An 8,984-nucleotide genomic window follows, 5' to 3' on the forward strand; every position below is an offset into this window, starting at 1 on the left:
TATCTCTGCACTGTGACATCACTATGTGTATTATGTCTGTAATGTGACATCACTGTCTTTATTATCTCTCTACTGTGACATCACTATATACATTATCTCTGTACTGTGACCTCACTATGTTCATTATCTATGTACTGTGACATCCCTATGTGCATTATCTCTGTATTGTGACATCACTATGTGTATTATCTCTGTACTGTGACATCACTATATAGTTAGTAAAGCCGAATAAAGACTTGCGTCCATCAAGTTCGACCTGTAAGTTCTGTAGTTGCTAAAGTTGATCCAGAGGAGGGCAAAAACCCCAAATGATTTGGCCAATCTTCACCTGAGGAAAAATTCCCTCCCGACTCTGAAACCAGCAGTCAGAATAAATCCCTGTATCAACCTACTATTTTATTCTATTTTTAAGTATATGCTGAAATCTGCCTGGTATCTAGAAATGCATCCAGTCCCCGCTTGAACTGGTTTAGTGAATCCGACATTACCGTCTCCTCACTCAGTGAATTCCATATTTTCACTGCTCTTACCGTAAAGAACCCCTTCCTATGCTGGTGCTGGAACCTTTTCTCTTCCAGTCTTAATGAATGCCCTTTTGTTACCGTAATATCCCTCCTTTTGAACAAATCCCGGGCAAGGTCTCTATACTGTCCCCTAACATATTTGTACACATTTATTATGTCCCCCCTCAACCTTCTCTTTTCCAGGATGAATAGTCCTAGTTTTGCCAACCTCTCTGGGTATTGCAGTCCCTCCATTCCACTTATTAATTTTGTTACCCTCCTTTGTACCTTTTCAAGCTCGTTTATATCCTTTCTATATATTGGTTTCGACTAATCAGCAGAGCGGTGTTTAAATTTGGCGCTAATACTGCTGATTGGTTGCGGCCGGCGACAGCGACCAATCAGCAGAGTGTTGTTTAAATTTGGCACCAAAATTGCTGATTGGTCGCGGCCGGCCACCGCGATCAATCAGCAGAGCGGGGTTTACATTTGGCGCCAGAATCGCTGATTGGTCACGCCCGGCGGTCGCGACCAATCAGCAGATCGGAATTTTAAATTTTGCGCCAATACTGCTGATTGTTCGAGGCCGGCGACTGAGACCAATTAGCAGAGCATTGTTTAAATTTGGCGTCAATCTCGCTGATTGGTCGCGTCTGCCGTCCGCGACCAATCAGCAGAGCGTTGTTTAAATTTGGTGCCAATCTCGCTGATTGGTCGCGGCTGGAATTCGCGACCAATCAACAGAGCATTGTTTAAATTTTTCGCCAAAATCGTTGATTGGTCGCGGCTGGCGGTAGCGACCAATCAGCAGAGCGGTGTTTCAATTTGCCACCAAAATCGCTGATTGGTCGGGGCCGGCGGCCGCAACCAATCAGCGTCGTATTAGTGAGGACCGAGGAGCGGTGCTGCCTGTGCGGGTACTTCCGCTGCCAGCAGCTGGGAGATGAGCGGCTGCTCGCAGCAGAAGCATCCCGACCGGCGGTGCCGCTCCTCGGTCCTCCGTTCACACTTGCCGTCGGGAGCTCATAGCGCTGTTTAAATTAAGCGCCAATCTCGCTGATTGGTCGCGGTTGGTTGGGGCATTAAAACCGTCTTGTTAAACCACTCTGAACTCCACGTCTCTTCCAAGGGGCATTAAAACCGTCTTGTTAAGCTACTGTGACCTCCACGTCTCTTCCAAGGGGCATTTAAACGGTCTTGTTAAGATACTGTGACCTCCACGTCTCTTCCAAGGGGCATTAAAACCATCTTGTTAAACCACTCTGAACTCCACGTCTCTTCCAAGGGGGATTAAAACCGTCTTGTTAAGCTACTGTGACCTCCACGTCTCTTCCAAGGGGCATTAAAACCGTCTTGTTAAACCACTCTGAACTCCACGTCTCTTCCAAGGGGCATTAAAACCGTCTTGTTAAACCACTCTGAACTCCACGTCTCTTCCAAGGGGCATTGATATTGTCTTTTTATTCCACTGTAACCTCCACCACTCTTCCAAGGGGCATTAAAACCATCTTGTTAAGCTACTGTGACCTCCATGTCTCTCCTAAGGAGCATTAAAACCATCTTGTTAAGCTACTGTGACCTCCACGTCTCTTCCAAGGGGCATTAAAATGGTCTTGTTAAACCACTGTGAACTACACAGCTCTTCCAAGGGGCATTGAAATGTTGTTTTCAGTTACCTCTAACCTCCACGACTCTTCCATTCACTGCTAAGGCCAACAGTGTACTGGAGTCCCAGTTGCTATAAATGGAAAAAATGGTTTAGTTAAGGCCCTCTGACCTCCATGTCACTTCCAAGGGGCTTTGGAGTGCCTCGACATTTTTGGTAGGCATTGCACTCACTGTATGCCCTATAACTGTGTAGCCGAACCGCTCCTTTTGGTACAGAAATATATCCTACAAGACATGTGTGGTTGACTGGCCTGATATTGATGTGAATGGTCCCTGTTCCTCCTGCTCTTTCTCCTTTGCCACCACCTCATCCATCATTCATCACCTGAAGCTTTGTTTTAACAGGAGTCATAGAACTGGGATAGTAGCAGGATAACATCCAGAAATCCTCGGAGGAGGTAGGATATGCGCCAAAACGTTGACCACCTCAGGCCTAGCCGCTACTACATACATGAGCTTGCATTCCAAGGAACAGAAAGCTAATGAGATGGATAGCCTCATGATCATAAATAATTTACTCGTTGTGTAGGAGGCCGACCATTGCTGCTGTTTACCTTCTGAACTTTGTGTTGAAGCCTGATTGACCCAGGACCCGCAATCCTCTATGTCTGGAGGACGTGTTGCATCACAGTGTCCAGCTGTATCCCGGCTTCCACAATATTAACCCAGTGTGAAGGCGTCAGTGAGATGGACCATCCCTGGCCACATTCACTTGTCCACGTGTTTGTGGTTAGGCTGTCCTTCCCACTAAATGCACTGGGGAGGTCACAGGTAATGTTTTGGTATGCGCGCTTGTGTATAAGGCGCACCGAGACAAATAGGGGCAGCTGGGGATCGTGTGTGGGCACCCGGCCGCGGGGCGGCTGGGGACCGAGTATGGACACCCGGCCGCCCCCTGGCGGATGGGGACCAAGCGTAAACACCCGACCACCCCCGGCGGCTGCGGACCAAGCGTGGACACCCGGCCGCCGGGCGGCTGGGGACTGAGTATGGATACCAGGCCGCCGACGCAGCCATGACGTGGTGGCCAGATTCCGCCTCCACATGCCTAAAAGGCCCAATTTCAAGTGCAAGCAAGCAAGCAGTATGGTATTGCAGCCTGGGGGTGGGTGAGTGGGTGGCAGGCTGCATACTTGCTCTTTCATTGCAAGGAATGGGGGAGGTACAATTGAACACTGCCCTGGGACAAGGACTTGCACGGGGATAGTTGCAAGTCTGCATCTTCTGATGCGGCAAGGATCATTTCTGATGGGCACACTTTTAGGCAGTGACCTAGGTGTCAGAGATGCATCCAGGGGTCTTCCCCATGCTGTTCCCATGTCTTTTCAGCACTGTATGCATGTGTCACACAGCACATGGCCAGATAAGGTTGTAAAATGTTAAAATGACATTTCCCGGTGATTGCATTTGTCACGGTTGAAAGCAATGCAAAAGTGCAAAAACGCATAAAAAATGCTACTTGTGAACATAGCCCAAGGTGTGGAGGAGTATTTTTGTTTTTGGTTATTTATTTTACCTTATACACAAGTCATTACCCTGGAAAGGATGTTCCTTAACATATTTCACAGGAAAACAGTTTCAGTTTCATTTTTGAACCTTCTATTGTGAGCCCGTAAAAGTGGCTTAATACCTCTGACCACGTTATTGACAGCAGTGACCTGGGGGTCAGAAATGCTTCCTGGGGCGATCCCCATGCTGTCCCCGTGTCATTTGAGCACTGTCACTATCGTTTTGGGCACTTTTTAGGCTTTCTACAGACTGCCGGGGGTGCCGCCGCAAAAATGCTCGGGTCTCCCATAGGGACATTGGGTTCATTGCTCGGGTCCGGCAACCGAGTATCACGGCGAGCTCCCGAGCATTTTAGTGTCGCTCAACACTAGTCCCTATCTGATATTTAGTTCTGTGTGCAGTTTCTGTGTTACACCCAGACAGATGAACCGCTGTATACTCACACGTATCAGATTCCTGAATGTTTGGAAACTTTTCTAGTTTTTTTTTTTATCACAAAACATAGAGATGTCGGGGATTGAACCCAGGGCCTCATACATGCAAAGCATGCGCTCTACCACTGAGCTACATCCCCTGTATGGACACCCATGGATTTGTTCTCATCTCCAAGAGTCACTAATCTATGACTATCTACTAATAGATTTTCTCTGTTATTTTTTCTCTTTTATAATCATGCAGCATAAATAACATCATATTCTCATAGTCTGGACTATTAGGGACAAGACGAAACTATTTTTCTTTAATTTTTTATTATTTGTTTATATTTAAAATATGGGGAAAAAAGGAGGCGATTTTATTTTTTACATCTTTTTTTGAACAGATTAAAAAAAAATGCAATTCTCCTTTTCCCATATTTTAAAGAGATTGTTCCCTACTGGATGGCGCTTTTCGATTGTCCCAATCAAATAAGAAGAAAGCATAGAGCACTTACCTCCCAGATATGCACCGTGACAAGCACTGCACCCCATGATGATCTCCTGACATTGCTTATGTCTGATGATTGGTTGCAGGCCATCAGCGGCGGCAGAAAGGCGGCATCACCTGCAGGAGAGATTACACTCTTGTGTCAGTGTGAGCGGGCTGTCGTCGAGAGCAGTCACATTAGTGACTGCTGATGTGACTGCTCTCCAAGTCATCCGGACTGTCATGGGACAGTATGGATTATATTCACGGCGGACAGGTGAGTATTATGGTGGTTTACTATTTTTTGTAGTTTACTGGTGACAAGGGTATCAGGGATTAGGTGTTAAGGTGAGCATTATGGTGTTTTTTAATTTTTTCTCTTTTACCGGGAACAAGGACTTCGGTGGATTAGACATAAAGGTGAGTATAATACTTTTTTATTTTTATTTCAATAAAAGAGTGTTTGTCTTTATTTAAAATAAAGGACTTTATTCTGGGTGTTTTTTTTTACAATCTGACTATTGGGTTAGTAATAGGGAGTCTTATAGATGCCTCTCCATTACTAACTTGTGGACTTGATATTAGCGGCCATAAAACAGCTGACGTCAACCCCACAATCATTAACCCACTTGTCATCGCATCAGGGCAAGTGGGAAAATCGGAGGCTAAGCATCAGATTTGGCACATTTTATTGATGCGCCATTTCTGCGGCGGATGAGAGCTGATGTTTTTAGTCTAGGAGGGGGCCAATAACCATGGCCACTTCCTAAGCTATTAATATAAGCCCGCAGCTGTCTGTTTAGCCTTTGATGGTTAGTGAATATAGGGGGACCCCACATCAATTTTTGTTTGGGGTCTCCCCTTTAATAATCAATAAAGGCTAAGCAAACAGCTGTGCGCTGATATTAATAGCCTGGGAACCGTAATGGGTATTGACCTGTTCCCAGAATATTAATATCAGCCACCAGCCGTTGACTTTCCCTTTGCTGATTATGAAAATGACGAGGGACCCCACTTATTTTTTTTTTATTAACAAGCACAGTAAAATAGACACCTAAGGTAACCTTAGTTCGCAGCCTCTAGGTGTTCCAGCAGCTGGAAACTCCCAAAACCTAAAATGTCCCTCAAAGTTTCCCATGAGATTTCTGGGCCTTGCAGCTGCCGGGAGACCCGGTGGCTTTGAACTCTACAAGGTTACCGGAGTTCAAGCCACCAGGTCTGACAGTAGCTCTAACGTGGGACTTTTGAATGCCGGAGTGCCGGACAGGCGCCGGGAGCTGAATGCAGCTCACATCATTGTTGCCTGAGATCAGCGCCGAGCAAGAGACAATGATGGAAATTGTAGTCAGCACCCCTAGGGTACATTATGTGTAAAATAAAGAATTAAATTTAAAAAAACAGAGTGGGCTCTGGCCAAATTTTCATAACCAGCAGAGGGAAAGCCGTGTGCTGGTGGCTGATATTACTAGCCAGGGAAAGGGGCCATTAGCCCAAAATGTTCCCTGGTTATCAATAACAGCTATCAAAAGACTGACCGTCACTTCCAAAACAGAAAACTGGTCTGTACAGGTGCTTACTAAGAGTAGCCATCTCTATATATGACTAACAAATAAAGTAGCACTCTGTAGCGCTATAGCATGCAAACATGAAAAATATGAAATTTGAATAGCATTACTGCTCTAGAAAATAGAAATAAATGAGAATTCTTAGCGCATAAATTGGCCAATTCATGTGTATCCGACAGCCACGGTAAGGCGACTCTCGTCACCTGGAACCTACCTGGTGTGAATCCAATCTTATACTAAAGTCTACATGTATACGGGAGGGTAAGATCCTGCTATAATTAAAACCTCCTGAGGCTTAGGGATGGAGTGATCAGTCAGAAATCCTACAAATATATGTATATGTATGTAAATGTATACAAATATCAAAAGACTGACCCTCACTCCTCACTTCCAAAACAGAAAACCGGTGTGTACAGGTGCTTACTAAGAGTAGCCATCTCCATATATAACCAACAAATAAAGTAGCACTCTGGAGCGCAATAATATGCAAACATACTATTGTTATAGTTACTATTGTTATACTTTAGGAGGGCAACTTCACCATCTCCTTCTCCAAAATCTGCACCTTGCTGGTGATCCACTGACCAGCCCACCCGAGGTGTCCACAGGGAATCTGCCAGGTAGGAAGATTACCAGTCCAGCTCTTGTTCTAATAGACAGTTTTGTGGATTTGGGGTAACTGAGTGATAGGGACACATTATTATAGGGGCACGTGACACCCACATAAAATCCATGTATGTCATGTAGGACGGCCCTGGTGGTACAGAAAAGTAAAAACACTGATGACTTTTTTTTTTAGAGGCATTTGTATACTTTACCTTCTATTATTATTTATTCTATTTTCACTCATTTATATAACCTGATCATTTCCCTGACAGGTCGGTGAGTTGTTTATTGTTTAGCAATAATGTATCACCCACAACTATAAATGATAAAGAATAACATTCCATTCTTATCATTTACAGCAGAGGATAATTTACACCATATATAACATGTATATAATATCTACCAAAGCGAAAAAACGACTATTTACAAACATGGAGAAAACTGATTTTTCTATCTTTTCCAACACAGATTTATATACATTTATATTCTATTAATCAGATGGGATATTTCTATTCCACATTCTCTGCCTCATTCACCAGTTGGCAGCAAACATGGCGGCCTGGCTGCTCTGATGTCACAATGCTCAGGATTAGGGGGTCACTCAGTTATGATGTCATAATGACATCATGGAATGTCCTGAGGGTATATAATCTCTGAGCACTGTGACATCAGCGCCATTTCTTGAGTTGATGCTTTTGCTGAGACTTCACTTTGGTTGTGGAAGAGCGAACTAGTTTGTGTTACACATCTGGTGATTACTTCCATTTATTCTTCTTGATCTTTGATCAGAGCACAATAACACCGGTGCCACCGGAGAGCTTAGTTCTCCAATATTCTATCAGCCAGCTCCAGGTACCTAAGTCATGAGCGCCCGGGAGCTGCGCCAGCTGATTGCTGACAATGAGGCATGGCTGCGCCGACCAGAAAATCAAGGTAAGTGAAATATTTGGGGGAGATCCACAATATTCCCACACTATAGGGCTTTCCTGGGAGGAGATATCCCTGGGGTATGAGGGGACACATTTCAGGACAGACAGTGCAGGTTAACTAAGGCCAAAATAAAGTCAATTCTTTCTAGGGTTCCCCTCTCCCTAAACACCACGGCAGTAGAAGGACCCATCACTATAGCCCAAAAGTGTTTACTAAAATTGGAAATAATTCTGATAAATTTGTTTATAGGTCAGGCCATAATTGTCCATGGACGGAGGAGGTCTCCTCCAAGAGATCAGGAAAGACCTTCTACCAGTGATGGAAGGAGGTCTCCTCCAAGAGATCAGGAAAGACCTTCTACCAGTGATGGACGTCAGAGAGACAGCAATGCTGTCACTGAGAGGAGAGGGAGACGGGCCAGAGATCCTCCACGGCGTAGAGGACAGGAAGAGAGCAGGGATAGAAGCCGCTCTCCTCTAAGACCAGCCCCTGCGGAGCCCTCCGGAACAACAGGAGAGAGCAGCAGGGATGGAGGCCGTCCCCTCCCACCCATTCAACTGGAGGAAGTGGGTGTGATGACACCACCACTGCCACAGGTGGAGCCACCTGCACAAAACCTACCTGTGCAGGAGAGACCTTCTACCAGTGATGGACGGTCTCCTCCAAGAGACGAGGAAAGACCTTCTACCAGTGATGGACGTCAGAGCGACAGCAATGCTGTGGAGCCACCTGCACAAAATCTACCTGTGCGGCAGAGGCGGCAGCATTGGGTTCGCAGGAGAGCACTGCTAATTGCAAATCTCCCAACAAGGGATGTAACCGCACAGGAGGAGGCCGAGTCATGTATCATCTGTATGACCGAATATGAGATCGGAGAGCAGGTCACGGTCCTTCCATGTGACCACACCTTCCATCAGGGATGTATTACTAGATGGCTCCGCTCCAACCCTCTGTGCCCCCTGTGCCGTAACCACTGCTTCCATTGAAGCACCATGTTCATGGTGCAGACAGTGGTGGAGAACATACTGACCCCCAGCCCAGGTAAGGGAGCAATGCATACATTAACACTACATTCATTACAAGACCGTAAAAAATATCACCTGTAACTTCCTGCTGTTCTGATCTCTCTTTAGTTTACCATCAGCTTTGGTCAACATCTTACCAAGCATGAAGGGCCATGAACACCCCAAAAACACCCGATGGTAAGTCACCTCTCATTCCCGCTGCCCCATGATATCTATATCACATGTGACATATAAGTAATTGTTCTTTTCTCCTTTTCATAGAAGGATGATCCAAG

General features: G+C 45.5%; 1 non-coding gene across 1 annotated transcript; it reads right to left on the bottom strand.

The window, feature by feature from the left end:
• Positions 1 to 4,182: 4,182 nt before the first annotated feature.
• Positions 4,183 to 4,254, bottom strand: TRNAA-UGC (transfer RNA alanine (anticodon UGC)). The gene has a single exon. It is a non-coding gene; the product is annotated as a tRNA-Ala (tRNA).
• Between the last annotated feature and the right edge of the window lie 4,730 nt (positions 4,255 to 8,984).

The sequence above is a fragment of the Phyllobates terribilis genome, unplaced genomic scaffold (assembly GCF_046119375.1).
Source record: "Phyllobates terribilis strain yellow unplaced genomic scaffold, ASM4611937v1 Scaffold_3__8_contigs__length_932513732, whole genome shotgun sequence".
Lineage (NCBI taxonomy): Eukaryota > Metazoa > Chordata > Amphibia > Anura > Dendrobatidae > Phyllobates > Phyllobates terribilis.